Below are 19,259 nucleotides of genomic sequence, written 5' to 3'. Positions count from 1 at the left end.
TTGAGGAAGAACACAAGGGGTAGGGGCAGTAGTAGATCTCTTTAACAACCTCGAGGGAGAATTGAGGGAACAGCACATGGCGTATGGGCAGCAGTTGGCTTTTTGGCTTCACCATTTAGAATGCTCATGGCTGATTCCAATGTGTCTGAATATCCGTCTCCTGTCTGTTCCCAATAAACGTTGGCTCTCCTGCCCAGCAATGATCAGTGGAAATTCAGGGGAGACAAAAAATCACATTGAGTAATTTGAAATTAAGAATCCAAGCGGACTTAATCACTGAAGTATTCAATTCAAATAGTTAAATGGAGTGCTCACATTTAAAATACCTGTGATCCATAGGAATGGATGGACTGACAGAATTGGGACCAAATTCCTAGCTGGGGCATGTGAAATGTGCTTTGATAAAGTCACCTGCATTTCCCAACAATAATTTGGCAAGCTCGGAAATTTAAGAAACAATACGAGCTTCATTGCTGCTCCAGTCGAGTCCCAAGCTCTGTGAAAAAATAACAATGTTTAGGTTTATTGCATACACTCTGAAACATGTGTTTCTTCTCCAGATCTTGCAAGTTTCCCCAATGAGCATAGTCCATCCAAATGATGTTGCTAACTTTGGCCAACTCATTTCTTTCCGAGCCTCTATAACCTGAAGAGTTACCAGAAGCAATTACTCCCCATATGTGGGAACATTACCGACGAGGATTTTTTCCTTCAGAATTGACTTCCATATATTCAGTGCCCAGAAAAGATAAAAAGCTTGTTACCTTTTATAGAGCAATGATTCAGTGGGAGTAAAACGCTAACCTTTTCTTGCTTAACAATCAAGCTGCCTAAATTTTAAAAATGAACACTTCTTAATAGTTCACTAGATCCTAACAAAATATTTTGTGTGAAACAAATCACATGATACATAGTTATTCAGCTAATAAAATAAGTTTGTTCATTGAAGAACCCAGAGGAAAAGGTCATGAAATAATGTGAGTTTGATATACCTCAATCATCATTTCAAGTGCATTCTCTGCATAAATTCTCCTTTTCCTCCTCGAAGTATTTAACTCTAAAGGTGAGGCACTGATACTGCACAATTTTGTCAGCACGGTTTCAATTACTGACAATAATTTAGTAATGTCTTAGCCTTCACATAGGTGTTGAGGTCTGGGTTGGCCCAGCCATGATCTGATAGAATGGGGGAACAAGCTGAAGGGAACTCTGTGGGTTCTTTCAGTAGATTTGCTAAGTATGATTCCCCTCTCTTAAATCCATGCGGACTCTGTCCAATCCTGTCACTGTTCAGTAAGAAACTTGATTGTACTCCAATATAGTTAGTAAATGTATCTGTATTTATTTTTAAAAATCGATTACTTATAAATGCTGGACCCATGCAATAATCAATGAATTTGTGACTCTGAATTTGGGTTATAATTTTTTTTCTGTTAATTCCTTTTCATACTGTGTTATGCAGACAGCACCAAGTGATCATTCTTAATTGTGATTAACTTTGAAAATAATATATTTTAAAAATGACATCCCAAAATGGGGACATTACATAAGGGAACATTCATTTTAGAAAAAGTAAAGATTTTTTTCTCTCAGTGAATGGCTAGAATTTTCTCGCCCAAAATTTTATGAAAGTTATGACAGTAGGGAATCTATGATTCTATCTCAAATTATTTTAGAAGAGGGCAGATAGATTTTTGAAATATTGAGCAGTTGAGGGCTATGCGGATCAAGCATAAAAGAGGTGTTGAGGTCTGGGTTGGCCCAGCCATGATCTGATAGAATGGGGGAACAAGCTGAAGGGAATGAATGCCCTAAGCCTGCTCCTATTCCTTGAGGCTCCATTTCATGTTTTTTTGTCTCCAAAGAAGAGCGTGATACAATGTGCTAAAGATCTCAGATGTGAAAATGGGGTGTTTATGTACTGGTTCAGATGGCATTAATTCATCAGTCACAGCTATATAGTCATGAGTAGGAAGGCAATTCCCTCCATGAATATAGGAAATCTACTGCTGAGCTCACACAAAGGGAATTCTTACCCTCAGCAAACTCTCCCATCACATTACCCAACATATCAGCTAAAGCAGGACACACTGCGCATGCTCTAGCCAACAAAGGGACCCCCGAGTGATTGATGTCAGCATCGGACCAATGAAAGGATGGTGGGCGGAGCTGGAGGACCTAGCGGGATGTTGGTCCTCCAACCAAAGTGAAAGAAGGGCGGAGCTAAACTAAACCATGTGATCACCCTCACTCGCGGCGCAGAGTCGCTGTAATGAATGCTCGGGAAGTTATGGAGAGAAAGGATACGGTAAGGAAAGAAATAAACAGGGAAATGGGAGAAAACTGTGTTGCCATGAGCGGAGAGGTTTTACAAACACATTGTGCACGTCGGAAAACACAAATTTGAACCTCCCAGTCCCGTGTTTGCAGTAAATGAGGAATGGCCTCAGCGCGGCTGCAGGCCTGAGTGAGCGCCGCCATCTTTATTCGGGGCAACGATTCATTGGACACGTGCACCGCCGCCATCTTTTTAGGGGGCAAGGTGCAGCCAGGCGAATGTGCAGCCTTTCTCTAGTATAGAGTCATTGGGATCATCGCAGCCAATACTGCTCTGATTCACCTCTGGGCTCCCTCATGACCACTTTGTCAATATCTAGCTTCCTCAGTCTCGAACCATGGGTGCATTTTTTTGTCTGTTTACTACTGTATTATTACTTTTATAGACCCTTTGCAAATGAGTTTTTCACTGCGGCCCAGCCCTGACCATGTGCTGCTCTATTATCAGATTACTTTTTTCTTGAATATTTTTGACAGTCAAGAATTCTTTTTTCCAACAAGCAAGTGTATTTTCCTTCCATTTCTGACTATCAAATTCTGCACCATTTTCATTCCCTGTGATCCATTTTGCACTCCCTGAAACATCAACTGTGTTTCTCCTTCCACAGATACCAGTGATTAATGCCAAAGCCCTGTTGCCTGTGGAGAGTGTGATGTTTGACTTCCTTGTACAGCTGCAGTTTATGTGGTGAAGGTGCTCCCACAATGTGGTTGGGTAAGAGACATTACAGATTATTCATTACATCAACAGTGATTATTTGAAGATAATGTCCAAATCAAGAACAGTTTGTAGTTTTATTATCATGCTTATAATTTCACAAAAATACTATTGAGAACTTTAGATATAAGGCCAGAGATGGAGATTTTAGGTCAGATGACCAAAAGCATTGCCAAAAAGCAGGTTTTGAGGGATTTCTTAAAGGTGGAAAGCAGACCTGTGAGGTTTTGTCTGAAAATTCCAGACCATGTTGCTTTAGTAACTGTAGAATCAGCCACACAGTTGAAGTAATGAATTAACAAATCGTTGGGAGACTCGAAGAAAATGAGTTGTCGAGGTCTCAAAGGATGTGTAGTGCAGGGAGCTGGGGATGATAACAGCCAGGAATCAAATCAAGAATGAGAATTTGAAATTGTTGTTGTCTTTTGATGGATGAACATGTTTGGGGAGAAGTGAGCACGTGGGTGATCTCAATTTTTCTTGAGATTACAGGGAGGTTGAATTTGGGAAGCTGGCCAGGAGTGTGTTTGGATAATTAAGTCTGGAGATAACACACGATGGATGAGAGTTTCAGTATATGAGCTGAGATGAGGGTGGAATCAGCTAGAAATAGTGGTGTTGGAGTGGGACCGGGCTGTCACTCTCACCTCACCTCTGGGATTCAGCTGGTTGTCAGGTTGTGAATCAGGGATGTAACACAATCCGGAGCTGAGTGGCCATGGTGGAGCCTAAAATGAGTGTCGCTCAGCTGGCTGTTGCTGAGCAGCTGCTGCTTGATAGCCCTGTTGATGACTACTTCCATTACTTTACTGCTGATCGAGTGTGGACTGACAGAGGGAAATTGGCTGGGTTGGATTTGCCCTGTGTTTTTGTGTTGAACATCCCTGGGCAATGTTCCACATTGTCGGTAGATGCCAGTGCTGGAGCGGTCCGTGGCTTGGTGGGTGGCAAGTTCTGGAGCACAAGCCATCAGTATTATTGCCAGAATGTTAGCAGGACCCATAGTCTTTACACTACTTAACCATTTCTCGATATTGTTCGAACTAAATTGAACTGGCTTAAAGCTCACATCTGTGATGTTAGGAACCACTGGAGAAGGCTGAGATGGATCATCTCACTTTGCATCTGGCTGCAGATTGCTGTAAATGCTGCCATCTTATCTTTTGCATGGATGTATGAAACCCCTCCATCAGTAAGGGTGGGGATATCTGTGGTGCTTCCTGCAACGAGTTGTTTATTGTCCATTGCCATTCACAACTGGGTGTGGCAGAACTCTGATCTGATCCACTGATTGTGGGATCACTTAGTTCTGTTGCTTGCTGCTGATGCTGTTTGATGTGCAGATAGTCCTGCTTGGTAGCTTCACCAGGTTGGCACTTCATTTTTAGGTATGCCTGCTGCTATGCCTGCTGCTGCTCATGGCATGCCCTCCTTTCCTGTCCATTGTAATGGGTGAGTGCGGGATTTACAAACCCATGAGATTACAGATTGTGCTGGAGTACAGTTCTGCTCCTGTTGTTATCCCACAGTGCCTCAGAGAGGTCCAGTTTGAGTTCCTACATCTGTCCAATTAAGCATGGTGATAGTACCACTCAGCACAATGGAGGTTTTTCTCAACTTTAAGGTGAGGCTTTGTCTCCAAAAAGACTGTGGGATGGTCGCGCTTACCGATACTGTCATGGACAGATGCGTTTGCAGCTGGCAGATTCATACTGATAAGATCTAGTATGTTTTTCCCTCTTGCTGGTTCCGTTACTGCCTGCTGCAAACCCAGTTGAGCAGCTATGTCCTTGAGGACCCGTCCAGCTCAGTCAGTAATCCTGCTGCTGAGCTACTCTTGGTAGAGGACATTGAAATCCTGTACCCAGAGTAGGCTTGTCACCATTTTATTGCCTCAGTGCTTCCTCCAAGTGTTGTTCAATATGGAGGAGCACTGATTCATCAGCTATGGGAGCACGGTACGTGGTAATCAGCAGGAGCCATGAGACTTCCTGGTGTCCAAAGTCAATGCTGAGTACTCCCAGGGCAAATGGTTCCTGTGTGTACACTACTGTGCCATCACCTCTGCCTGGTCTGTCCTGCTGGGGTGACAGGACATATCCAGAGATTTCAGGAGAAGGTGAAGACTGCAGATGCTGGAGATCAGAGTCGAGAGTGTGGTGCTGGAAAAAAACCAGCAGGTCAGACTGATGAAGGGCTTAGGCTCGAAGCGTTGATTCTCCTGCTCCTTGGATGCTGCCTGACATGTTGTGCTTTTCCATCATCACACTCTCTATCGAGGGATGGTGATGGTGGTGTCTGGCCATTATCTGTAAGGGATTACTCTGTGAGTATGACTATGTCAGGCTGTTCCTTGACTAGTCTGTGAGACAGCTCGCCACGTTTTGGCCCAAAAAAAACAGATGTTAGTGAGCAGGATGTTGCAGATTCGAGAGGGCTGATTCTGTGGTTGTATTTTCTAATGCCTTGTTAGATGCCAAGTGGTCCATCCAGTTTCATTCCTTTGTTGAGACTTTGCAGTGATTAATACAGTGAGTAGCTTGTTGGGTGACTGTCAGGTTGGCAGGAATTTTTTGCCATTGACAATGGTTCCATGGAGATCAGGAGATTCCTAATTCGTTATTTTTTCTTGAATTCAGATTCTACAATCTGCCGAGCTGGGATTCGAACAAAGACTTCAGTTGTACATTTTAATATTCTGGATAAAAGTTAAATATATTAGGTTTTTTCACTCATTTTAAATATCACTAACCCTGGTTTTGTTTCTTTGTAAAACACTGTCCATCATCCTGTCTCCTTCATCCTTCCCTCCAACAACAAGAGCAAGGAGCACATTGAGTTTCTCTGTCACTAAGACTGAGACAATCCAATCAGCTGCCTCTGCTGCTTCCCTCCCTCCCACTAGCCCACCGAGGCAAACTGTCTCACATGGTGTTCCTGATTTTTGTCCCAAACTTACATCTTTCTCCAGTCTCTTGTCAAGCCTTATCAGAGCTCATCTTGATCTTTTACTAGTCTCACTAAACTACAGACATTCCAACTCTGTTTCCTCCTCATCACTCCCCCTCGCCAATTCACAGATATTGTTCCTTGTTCTGTCTGTCTGTCTTTTCTGGTTATGTCCTTCTCATTCATTCTGCAAAAAAACCTAACATTTGACCTCCCCATCATTTGTAAGTCCTGCTCCATCTCCACTTTCCCTTTCCTTTCTGAATTCCTTGTATTTGGTGTCCCTCAAGGATCTATCCTTGGTCCCTCCTCTTTCTCACCTACGCACTGCCAGGAGGTGACATCGTCCAAAAGCACAGTGTGAGATTTCACATGTACACTGACGATGTCCAGCTCTCCCTCCCCACCATCCCTCTCCATTGCTCCACTGTTACTCAGTTACCAAATTGCTTATCATATTCCCACTACTCGATTAACTGCAATTTCCTCCAAAGAAACATTGTTACTGTTAAACCCATTACCTTCAGTTGCTATTACAAATTCCTTTCCCTTACTGCTGAGCCCCTCCCTCTCACTGGGTGCAGTCTGAGATAGAACTAGACTCTTCACAACATTGCTGTCATATCTGTAACCCCAAGGTGACCTTCTGATCAGACATCTACGCAATCACAAACACCAGGAATTCCAATCTCTAAAATGTTGATTGTCTCCACCTCACCCCAGCTCCATTGCTACTGAAACCCCTTACCCGTGTCGGTGTTACCTTAAACTTGATGAATCTGAAATGAACCCTTGATTTCGTGACTGACCCAGAATCTGCTAGCTTTCAGTGTTTCCTGCACAATTACCCCCAGATTCCTTTGTGGTGCAGCTTTCTACAGTTTCCACCATGTAAATAGCACTCTGTTCTTTTATTGTCCCCTCCAAAATGACCGACTTCACTTTTTCCCAAATTATACTCCATCTGACAACTTGTTGCCCCCTTCTCCTGTGCATCTCTCTCTCTTCACAATCCTCTTAGAACTTTACAGTTATGCCTTTTCCAGGAGTGTCCGTCCCCCCCCCCCCCCCCCCATTCTTCTAACCATTTACTGGGAGCATTGGGAAGTGTGAAGCATGCAGAGTTGCTCTGTTTTTAGAGATACTCTATGGGAGGAGCTTGCTGCCCATTGGTCAGAATGGAGGCAACTTGCCCATCGAGCTGCATGAGCCTTTCACACCGCATGTCTTATTGATGAGGCACAGCGGCAGCACAGAAGGAAAAAAAAAGCAAATCCTGCTCTCCACATCTCACTGACTCTTGAAATATTCTGTCCCATGTGTCAAAGATCTGCCCTGTTTAGTCGCATGAAATTCCAAGGTGGAAACTCCTAGAAACCCAGATAGATTTCCACCTGATCTGACTGCTGACCTCCACAAGGGGTAATGTGTCCAGTCATCCTGGGCCAGGAGGAGGGGATGATGCAAGTTTCTAATCTGAACTGACAGTGATGGATTTTATAAACTTGTATTACAGGATACTACAGGTGGACATTCAGATGGTAATCTCAGTCATTGTAACATCTAACTCTGATTGAATTAGTCAATTCATCAGGACCTGGATATTTGCATTGTGTGTGAGTATTGTATTCCATCTGAATCCCATTTGCTGCATAAAAGTTCTCCTTTGAATCTTCCCAAACCTTTAATGTGTGTCCTGTAATCCTTGTATAATGAGCTGATGGGTATAAGGTTTATTATTATAACGTGTAACTTTTCTAAACGCCTCTGCCACAGCTCCTCTCAATTGCCTTTGCTAAAAGGAGAACACCTCAGTTTCCCCAAACCCCTGATTCCCCAATGTCTGTTTGCTCTCTATAAGGCACACATCAGGATTGTGTTGGAACATTCTCCACTTGCTTGCATCAGTGCAGCCCCCAACACTATTAAAGAAAGTGAACATCCTCCAGGACAAAGCATTGTGCCTGAGTGGTGTCCCATCCACTACCTTCAGCATTCCCTCTCCCCATCCCAGAGACACAGTGGCATCACTGTGTAAAAGGTAAAGGCAGCATTGTCCTACCAGACCATAAGGCTGCTCTCTCATTAGGGAGGAAACTGGAGCACCTGGAAGAAACCCATGCAGACACTGGGAGAATGTGAAAGTCCCACAGAGACAATTGTCCAAAGCTGGAATTGAACCTGGGGACCTGGCAGCAGTGCTAATCACTGAGCCACTGTGCCACCCTAAAATTGTAATTTGATTCACAACTACCACTTCCTCTGATAGCTCATTCCACACATAAACCATTGTCTGAACAAAAATAAAAAAAAATTCCCGAATGCCTTTTTAAAGCCGTTCTGCTGTCACCTTAAAAGGTATGCACCCAGTATTGAATCGTGTACCTTCCTGGAAAGGACACCTGTTCACATTACTGATACCAACCCTCCATGATTTGAGAAACGTCTAACAAGGTCACTCCTCAGCCTCCTGCGCGCCAGTGAAAGATGTCGCAGCCTATCCAGCCTCTGCTTATAATTCAAACTATCCATTCCCATCAACATCCTGGTAAATCCCCTCTGAATCCGTTCCAACTACATAATGTCCTCCCGATATCAGCATGACCAGAACTGGACACAGAATTCCAGAAAGGCCTCACCAACATCCAAAATAACGTCCCAACTCTTGTACTCAAAGGTCTGAGCAATGAAGGCAAGTGTGCTAAGCACCTTCTTAACCACCCTGTCTACATGTGACACAGACTTGAAAGACCCGAACCCCTCGGCCTCTTTGTTCCATATCACTACTCGAGGCCCTTTTTTTAATTAGTGTAAGTCTGCCCTCGTTTGTTTTATCAAGATGTAATATTTTGCATTTATTCCAATCCAAAAATCCCAAAAAACCCTGAGCATTAAAGACAGTAGGAATATACTTAAGAGGGAAATCAGGAGGGCAAAAAGGGGACATGAGATAGCTTTGGCAAATAGGGTTATGAATAATCCCAAGGGTGTTTATAAATACATTAAGAACAAAAGGGTAACTCGAGAGAGAATAGGGCTCCTCAAAGATCAGTAAGGTAGCCTATGCGTGGAGCCGCAGGAGATGGGAGAGATACTAACTGAATATTTTGCATCAGTGTGTACTGTGGAGAAGGACATGGGCAATATAGAATGTGGGGAAATAGATGTCGACATGTTGAATATGTCCATCTTACAGAAGAGGACGTGCTGGGTGTCTTATAACCCGTAAAGCTTGGTTAATCCCCAGCACCTGATCAGGTGAACCCGAGAACTCTGGGAGGCTGGGAATGTGATTGCTGGGCCTCTTGCGGAGATATTTGTATCATCGATTGTCACAGGTGAGATGCTGAAAGACTAGAGGTTGGTTAACGTGGTGCCACTATTTAAGAAAGGTGGTAAGGACAAGCCAGGGAACTATCGACTAGTGAGCCTGACATTGATGCTGGGCAAGTTGTTGGAGGGAATCCTGAGGAACAAGATGCGTGTGTATTCTGAAAAGCAAGGACTGATTAGTGATAGTCAGCATGACTATGTGCGTGGGAAATCATGCCTCACAAAATTGATTGAGTGATTTGAAGATGTATCAAAGAGGATTGATGAGGGCAGAGAGGTGGACATGATCTATGGAATTCAGTAAGGCGCTCGACAAGATTCCCCATGGAAGACTGGTTAGCAAGGTTAGATCTCATGGAATACACGGAGAACTAGCCGTTTGGATACAGAACTGGCTCAAATGTAGAAGGCAGGGTGGTGGTGGAGGGTTGTTTTTCAGATTGGAGGCATGTGACCAGTGGAATGCCACAAGGATCAGTGCTGGGTCCACTACTTTTCGTCGTTTATATATGTGATTTAGATATGCGCATAGGAGGTATAGTTAGTAAGTTGGCAGATGACACAAAAATTGGAGGTATAGTGGACAGCGAAGCAGGTTACCTCAGATTACAACAGGATGTTGTTCAGATGGGTGAGAAGTGGCAGATGGAGTTTAATTCAGATAAATGTGATATGCTGCATTTTGGAAAAGCAAATCTTAACAGAACTGATACACTTAGTGGCAAATTCCTAGATAGTGTTGATGAACAAAGATATCTTGTAGTGCAGGTTCATATTTCCATGAACATAGAGTTGCAGGTAGATAGGTGGCAGTTTCAGAAAGATAGGAAAACTGCCAGTCCAGTCAGGTAGATGGGTTTCCTCTCGGAAAGGGAGGAGTGGAGGGCAAGTAGTGCAGGAGTCTCCTGTGGTTATTTCCATCTCAAACAAGTATACTGTTTTGGAAAGCGTCGGGGGTCACAGACTCTCAGGGGAATATCGCACTGACAGACAAGTTACTAGTGTAATGTGAGGTATATCAGGTTCCACGCGATCGAGGGTGATAGGGGGCTCTCTAGTCTGCAGCACAGACTGCGGTTTCTGACAGTGAGACATCAGAATAGGGTGGTGCCTCCCGACTGTCTGGGTGAAGGATGGCTCCGAGGGTGCAGAATATTCTGAAAGGGGAGAATGATCAGTGGGAGGTCGCTGTACATTGGTACCAATGACATAAGAGAAAAGGATGAAGTCCTGATGAGAGAATATAGCAAATTAGCCTGGAGGATAATAAGCAGGTCCTTGTGGGTAGTAATATCTGGATTACTCCCGGTGCCACATGCTAGTGAGAGTAGGAATAGCAGGGTAGAGCAGATGAATGCGTGGCCAAGAATCTGATACAGTGGAGAAGGATTTACATTTTTGGATCATTGGAATCTCTGCTGGGGTAGAATTGATGTGCATAAGAAGGATGGATTACACCTGAATTGGAAGGTGTCTAATATCCAAGCAGGGAGATTTGCTAGTGCTACTCGGGAGGCATTAAGCCAGTGAGGGAGTGGGGGTAAACCTAAAGAGATAGTGAGAAAGGAGGTAAGTCTGAGGCTGGTACAGTTGAGAAGTTAGACAGGCAACAGCAAGGCACAGAATGAGGTAGGACTGACAATGTACAATAGACAATAGGTGCAGGAATAGGCCATTCTGCCCTTTGAGTCAGCACCACCATTCATTATGATCATGGCTCATCGTCCACAATCAGTATCCTGTTCCTGTCTTATCTCCATAACACTTAATTCCATTATCTTTAACAGCTCTAATCATCTCTTTCCTTGAAAGTATCCAGAGACTTGGCCTCCACTGCCTTCTAGAGCAGAGCATTCCATGTGTCCACTACTCTCTGGGTGAAGACATTTCTCCTCAACTCTGTTCTAAATGGCCTTTCCCTTATTTTTAAACTGTGTCCTCTGGTTCTGGACTCACCCATCCGTGGAAACATGCTTCCTGCCTCCAGAGTGTCCAACCTTTAATAATCTTGTAGGTCTCAATCAGATCCTCTCTCATTCTTCTAAACTCAAGTGTATACAAGCTCAGTCAATCCAATCTTTCAACATATGATCATTCCGCCATTCCAGGAATTGACCTCATGAACCTACCCAACACTCCCTCAATAGCCACAATGCTCTTCCTCAAATGTGGAGACCAAAACTGCACACAAAAATTCCAGTGCGGTCTTACCAGGGCCCTGTACAGCTGCAGAAGGACTTCTTTGCTCCTATACTCAATTCCTCTTGTTATGAGGCCCAGCATGCAGTGAGCTTTCTTCACTACCTGCTGTACCTGCATGCTTGCTTTCATTGACTGGTGTACAAGAATACCTAGATCTCGTTGTACTTCCCCTTTACCAAACTTGACTCCTTTTAGATAGTAATCTGCCTTCCTGTTCTTGGCTCCAAAGCGGATAACCACACATTTATCCACATTAAACTGCATCTGCTATGCATCCGTCCACTCACCTAGCCTGTCCAAGTTAACCTGTATTCTCATAACATCCTCCTCACATTTCACCCTGCCATCCAGCTTTCTGATATCAGCAAATTTGCTAATATTACTTTTAATATATTCATTTATATTATTAATGTATATTGGAAACTGCTGCGGTCCCAGCACCCCACTAGTCACTGCCTGCCATTCCGAAAGGAAGCGTTTATCACTCCTCTTTGCTTCCTGTCGGCCAGCCAATTTTCAATCCAAGTCAGTATATTCCCCTTTGTAAATCCATGCTGACTCTGACGAATCCTATTACTGCTATCCAAATGAGCCATAATTTCATCTTTTATAATTGACTCCAGCATCTTTCTCACTACTGACATCAGGCTAACTGGTCTATAATTCCTTGTTTTCTCTCTCCCACCTCTCTTGAAAAGTGGGACAACATTAGCCAACCTCCAATCTGACTCTACATCTCCTGATTCTGTGTCTCCCCCTTCTCAAGGGGCAAAACGTCATCCATCACCAACAGGGCCATCCCACCCCCTCTGCCCATCAGTCTGTCCTTTTGATAGCACTGCACTGCATTTATTTCAATGCAAGAGGTTTGACAGGGAAAGCAGATGAGCTTAAGATATGGTTTTGAAAATGGGACTGGGATATAGTGGGTATTACAGAAACGTGGCTTAAGTTGAAAAGGACAGGGCGCTTAATGTTCCAGGGAATAGATGTAAGAGGAAGGATAGAAAGGGGGATAAGAGAGAAGGTGGAATGGTGTTTTTGATTAGGGATAACATTATTGTTGTGCTTAGGGAGGATATTCATGGGAGTTCGCCCGGTGAACTTACTTGGGTGGAACTGGGAAATAAGAACAGGATGATCACCTTATTGAGGTTGTCTGTGTGGGTTTCGTCCGGGTTCTCTGGTTTCCTCCCACAGTCCAAAGATATGCAGGTTGGGTGGATAATCCAGGCTGAATTGCTCATATTGTTCAGGGATGTGCAGGTTGGGTGGATTGGCCATGTGAAATTGCCCATAGTTTTCAGGGATGTGCAGGTTGGGTGGATTGGCCATGTGAAATTACCCATAGTTTTCAGGGATGTGCAGGTTGGGTGGATTGGCCATGTGAAATTACCCATAGTTTTCAGGGATGTGCAGGTTGGGTGGATTGGCCATGGGAAATTGCCTACAGTGTTCAGGGATGTGCAGGCTAGGGGGATTGGCCATGGGAAATGCAGCATCACAAAGGTAAGGTAGGAGGATCTAAGGGTCAGTGTGGATGTGATGGGCCGAATAGCCTGCTTCCACACTTGGGATTCTCTGACGATAATTCTACTAGTTTTAAAATAGTTGCAGAAAATAATAGACCAGATCTAAAAGTTGGTGTTCAAAATTGAACAAAGGTGAATTTTGACAGTACAAGGTGAGAACTTTCAATATTTCTTTGCAACCCCCAGATAAAGGGACGGCTGGAAAGTGGGAACATAAGAACAGAAGGAATAGGAGCAGGAGTAGGCCATCTGGCCCCTCAAGCCTGCACTGCAATTCAGTAAGGTCAGGGCTGATCTTTTCATGGCCTCAGCTCCACATTCCTGCTCTCTCACTATAATCCTTAATTCCTTTCCTGTTTGCAAATCTACATTTTGCCTTAAAGACATTCAAGTTGATAATGTCAACTGCTACACTCAGCAGGGAATTCCACAGATTCATAACCCTTTAGCTGAAGAAGTTCCTCCTCAACTCTATCCTAAATCAGATACCCCCTTATTTTGACGCTATGCTCTCTAGGTTGCCCCCCCCCCCCCCCCCCCCCCCCCCCCTCCCCGGTGGAAATAACCTCCCTGCTTCTATCTTACCTATTCCCTTCTTAATTTTAGTTTTTCCAATACAACCTCCCATTCTTCTAAATTCCAACAAGTATAGTCCCAGTCTATTCAGTCTCTCCACATACACCAACCCTCTCAACTCCCGACTCAAACTAGTGACCCTCCTCTGCACCCCCTCCAGTGCCAGTACATTCTTGCTGATGTAAGGAGATCAAACCTGTACACAGTACTCCAGGTGTGGCCTCACCAGCACCCTGCACAGCTGCAGCATAACCATCACCATCTCTTTTAGTCCCCTGGTCACGGGGACCCATGTACTTTTGGGCTGTTATCTTTCCCAACACTGCCTCTTTACTAAGAATGACTGTTTCCATGTCCTCATATGCCATTGCCTCCATAGGCCTGTGAAAATGAGACAACAAAAGTACATAGACAGTATGTTCCTGTTAAGGCCAAGTCTGGTAGGTGTAGAGAATGCTGTGTGTCTAGAGAAATTGAGGGTCTGGTCAAAAAGATGAAGAAGGGATATGGCAGGTACAGACAGCTGGGTTTGAGTGAATCCCTCGGAGTATAGGGGCAGTAGGAGTACACTTGAGGGAAAACAGGAGGGCAAAAACGATACATGAGATTTTAAGGACAATCCAAAGAAATTCTACAAAACACCTAAGGACAAAAGAGTAACCAGGCAGAGAATAGAGACCTTCAAAGATCAACAAGGCTGTCTGTGGAACCACAGAAGGTGAGAGAGATACTATCTGAGGATTTCATGTCAGCTTTTAGTGAAAGAGGATATGGAAGCGAGAGACTTTGGAGAAATAAATCGTGATAACTTGACAACTGTCCATATTATAGAGGAGGTTGTACTGGATGTCTGATACATAAAGCTGAGTAAATCTGTGGGACCTGATCAGGTGTATCCCAAATCTTTGTGGGAAGTTAGGGAAGTGACTGCCGGGCCCCTCGCTGAGATATTTCTATCACCGATAGCCACAGGTTAGGTGCTGCAAGACAGGCGCCATTATTTGAGAAAGGTGATGAGGAAAGGCCAGGGAACAATACACTGGTGAGCCTGAAGTTAGTGGCAGACAAGGTGTTGGAAGGAATTCTGAAGGACAGGTTTACATGTAATTGGAAAGGCAAGAAGTGATAAGGTTTAGTCAGCATGGCTTTATACATAAATCATTAACTTGGACTTCAGAAAGACATTCAAAAAGGTTCCACATGATAGACTGGTTAGCAAGTTAGACACCATGGGATACAGAGAGAATCAGCTATTTGGATACAAATTGGCTGGAAGGTTGGAGACGGAGGGTAGTGCTTTTCGGACTGGAGGCCTGTGATGAGCAATATGGTGTAAGGATCGGTGCTGGGTCCATTGCTTGTCATCATTTATATCAGTGATTTCTATGTGAATATATGAGGTATAGTTAGTGGGTTTACAGTAGACATCAAAATTGGAGGCGCACTGGACAGCAAAGAAGGTTACCTCAGAGTACAATGGGACTTCAATCAAATGGGCTGAGGATTATCAGATCGAGTTTATTTCAGATAAATATGAGGTGCTCCATTTTGTAAAAGCAAATGAGGGCAGGAATTATACACTTAATGGGAAGGTCCTGGGGAATGTTGCTGAATAAAGAGACCTTGGAGTGCAGGTTCATAGTTCCTTGAAAGTGGAATCATAGGAAGGGTAGTGAAGAAGGTGTTTGGTGTACTTGCCTTACTGGTCAGTGCATTGAGTAGTGGAGTTGGGACGTCATTTTGCTGCTGCACAGCACATTGAATTCTGGAATTCTGCTTTCAGTCCTGGTCTCCCTGCTATTGGAATGATATTGTGAAACTTGAAAGGGTTCGGAAAAGATCCGCAAGAATGTTGCCAGGGTTGAGGGTTTGAGCTATATAGGTAGAAGGTGAATAGGCTGGGGCTGTTTTCCCTGGAGCATCGGATACAATTGTGAGGGGCATGGGTAGGGTGAAATTCCAGGGTCTTACTTCCCAGGATATGTGAGTCCAAAGCTTGGGGGCACAGGCTTCAGGTGTGAGGGAAAAGATTTAAAAGGGATCTAAAGGGCAATGTTTTCCAGCTGAACATGGTACGTGTATGGAATGAGCTGCCAGAGGAAGTGTGGAGGCTGGTACAATTACCCAATTATGCCTTTGAGATGTTGTATGTGATTAGCAAAAGTTTAGAAGGATATAGCCAAGAGCTGGCATATGGGTTGAGATTAATTTAGGATATCTGGTCGGCAAGGACAAGTTGGATCGAAGGGTCTGTTTCTCTGCTGTACATCTTTATGGCACTACTAAAATTAAGATGGGTTTCTCTTTGTTGGAGAGTTAGCAGAAGATCAGATAATTCTCCTTGGAGCTGAGAAGGTTAGGCAGTGATTTCGACCAGGAGCAGATTTGTTTCCAGGATATTTAATTTACAGAGAGACAGAGGGAGAAATTATTAACGCCACAATTTTTAGTAACTACCTTTCAGTAACTGGCAAATAATGCAGGTTAAAAATGTGAAGATTATTTTACTCACTAAGTTCTGAGCATCTGGAACAGATTGACCGACAGCTGGATGCAGATTCAGTAGTTATTGTCAAGGAAAATTTGGAATTTAACTTTTTTAAGGAAGGATTTGGAGGGCTACAGACAAATGGGAGGTGAGTTGGGATAGACTGGCACCATCTCCAGAGGGGGAAGAGTACAGCCCCAATGGGCTGAATAGCCCCAAATCCCTGTGCTCTGTGTTACTGCCCCATTCACTGTGAATGTTGAAGATCATCCCAGGGCAGAGTCATAGAGACATACAGCATGGAATTAGACCCTTTGGTCGAACTGGTCCATGCCAACCAGATATCCCAACCTAATCTAGTCCCATTTGCCAACACTTGGCACATATCCCTGTACGCCCTTCCTATTCACATACCCATCTAGATGCCAAATGGTGTAATTGTACCAGCCTCCACCACTTCCCTGAACAGAAGATTCCATACACACACCAATCTCAGTGTGAAAAAAGTTGCCTCTTGGGTCCCTTTTAAATCTTTCCCCTCTCACCTTAAACCCTACACCCTCTCGTTCTAGACTCTCCCGCCCCAGGGAAAAGACCTTGTCTATTTTTCCCATCCATACTCCTCATGATTTTATAAAGCTCTATGAGGTCAACCCTCAGCATCCGATGCTCTTGGGCGGAGCCCACTCATGTCACAATGGGGCCCAGGTGATTGACAGCAACTTCAGACCAATAGGAGAATTGGCGTGATCCTCCAGCCAATGGGAGTGAATTGGGGTGGGTCCAGCAGGCCAACACGTGGCCATGAGCTGTGCAGGCGCAGTGTCACGGTGAGGGGGGACCTAGTGAGTGTGAAGGGAGTGGGAGAGACTGCAAAGTCTGGGGAAGAAATGGAGCTATTGTGGACTGGGAGGGTTTATAAACGCACAGTTTTAGGCTGCTAGACCTGAATTAGAAATTCCTGGTAAATTAGAACCAAAAGAACTGCGGATGCTGTAAATCTCTCACAATAACCAAAAGGTACTGGTAAAGCTCAGCAGGTCTGGCAGCATCTGTGAAGAGAAATCAGAGTTAATGTTTGGATCCACTGACCCTTCCTCATAACTGATGTTACTGAAAAGAAATGTCGATTTATATGCAGAAGATAGGGGTTAAGGAGTAAATGTTAGGTGGTGATAGAGTGCAAAGAGATGGGAGCAGTTGGACAATGGAGTGGATAACGATCTGGCTGGGGGAGGGTGAATAGCTGTTTATGGGGACTGTTAGTGGCTAACCATAGGTAGTGTGTAATGGTAGGCTATGTAATACCAAGGCCTGGTATGTGGGTTAAGAGGCTAGTGCGCTAGGACATTGGAGAATTCAGGACCTACAATTATTGAATTTGATACTGGGGCTAGATGGGTGCAGGGTCCCCAAGTAGAATATGAGGTGGTGTTCTTCCAGCTTGCGTTAACGTGTGGCACTGGAAAAGAACAGCAGGTCAGGCAGCATCTCAGGAGCAAGAGAATCGACGTTTTGGGCATATTCTTTTCATCAGGAATGCCGGGATTGGAGGGGGAGGGGGAGTAGTAAGAGGGTTGAGAGATAAATAAGAGGGATGTGTGCGGTTGGTGGGAAGGGAGCTAGGAAAGCAATAGGTTGATGTAGGTGGAGGGTAATGGAGAGAGAGTGGAGTGGATAATTGGAAGGAAGATGGACAGGTGGGACAGTTCAAGAGGGTGGTGTCGAGTTGGAGGGTTGGATTTGGGATAAGGCAGGGGAGGGGAGATGAGGAAACCTTGATTCTGTGGTTAAAGGGTCCCAATGTGGAAGATGAGGTTTTCTTCCTCCAGGCGTCGGGTGGCTGGGATTTCGTGGTGGAGGTGGCCCAGGACTTGCATGTCCTTGGTGGAGTGGGTGGGGAAGTTGAAGTAGTCGGCCACAGGATGGTGGCGTTGATTAGTGCATGCATCGCAGAAATGTTCCCTGAAACATTCCGCAAGTTGGTGTCCTGACTCCCCAGTGGAGAGGAGACCACGTCGAAAGCAAAGGCCGTAATGGGTGAGGTGTTTGGATGTGCAGGAAAATCTCTGCTGGATGTGGAACGGTCCTTTGGAGGTGAAGGAGGAGGTGTGGGCACAGGTTTTACACCTCTTGCATTGGCAAGTGAAGGGGCTGGGAGTGGGGTTGTTGGGGAGCATGGATCTTACTTGGAATTCACAGGGAATGGTCTCTGTGGAATGCTGAAAGGAATGGAGATGGAAATATACCTCTGGTGGGATCTGATTGTAGGTGGTGGAAATGGCGGAGGATGATGCATTGTATCTGGGTGAAAGGTGAGAACTGGGGGATTCTATCCTTGTTGGCAGTTGGCGAGGTGTGGGAAGTGGAGATGGACTGGAGAGTATTGTTGACCACATGGGAGGGGAAATTGCAGTCCTTGAAATACGGGGTGTTTTGGTATGTTTCTGGAGTGTTCTGCCAGCTTGCATCAAGCTTCACTGGAACACTGCGGTAAGCATGGGACCGAGATGTTGGCCAGGGAACAGACTCGTGTGTTAAAGTGACAGGCAACTGGAAGCTCAGGGTCTGTTTTGCAGCAGAACTTAGATCATCAGCTGCCATTTCCAGCACCTCCACTGAGATGCTGCCAGACACAGGTTCCTCTGCCCTCCATTAACAGCTATGCACCCTCCCAGCCAGATTGTTATCCACTCCTTTGTCTTTCCTGTCTCTCTTTGGGCTCTGTCCCCACCTATTATTTACTCTTTAAACCCTATCTCCTGCAGTCCAAAGATATGCAGGTTAGGTGAATTGGCCAAGCAAAATTTCCCGTAGTGCTCAGGGATGTATAGGTTAGGTGCATTATTCAGAAGAAATGTAGAATAATAGAGTCGGGGAATGAGTTTGGTTGAGAAACTCTTCAGAGGGTGGGTGTGGACTTGTTGGGCTGAATGGCCTGTTTCCACGCTGTAGGGATTCTAATTTTCCCAGCTGCCGTCGGTTCTGAGGAAAGGTTACTGGACCTAGAATGACCCTTGGTGTGTGCAGGAGGAGAAAACGGGAAAGGGGAGTTGGATCCAGTTTAGACTAGGAGGGTTTATTTACACTCTGAACAGGTAGTTAGGCCTGAATTAGAAACTCT

The 19,259-nt window shown here is 44.7% G+C and overlaps 1 long non-coding RNA gene across 4 annotated transcripts in view; it reads left to right on the top strand.

The window, feature by feature from the left end:
* The first annotated feature begins 2,262 nt into the window (after window positions 1–2,262).
* The window catches only part of LOC122549784 (uncharacterized), a 33,582-nt gene continuing 16,585 nt past the window's right edge, over window positions 2,263–19,259 (top strand). For 3 of the 4 annotated variants that reach the window (XR_015757089.1, XR_015757088.1, XR_015757086.1), the window contains exons 1-3: window positions 2,610–2,837; window positions 2,946–3,052; window positions 7,521–7,620. This is a non-coding gene — a long non-coding RNA (uncharacterized LOC122549784). Of the gene's footprint in view, window positions 2,309–2,609; window positions 2,838–2,945; window positions 3,053–7,520; window positions 7,621–19,259 lie in introns of those variants that run through there. The other variant, XR_015757087.1, reaches the window with a different exon arrangement.

This window comes from Chiloscyllium plagiosum, unplaced genomic scaffold (genome assembly GCF_037043375.1).
Source record: "Chiloscyllium plagiosum isolate Xiang-an unplaced genomic scaffold, Cpla_swu_hap1 HiC_scaffold_5, whole genome shotgun sequence".
Classification (NCBI taxonomy): Eukaryota; Metazoa; Chordata; class Chondrichthyes; order Orectolobiformes; family Hemiscylliidae; genus Chiloscyllium; species Chiloscyllium plagiosum.
The sequence above is the reverse complement of the archived record's forward strand: the minus strand, read 5'-3'. Positions and strand labels throughout refer to the sequence as shown.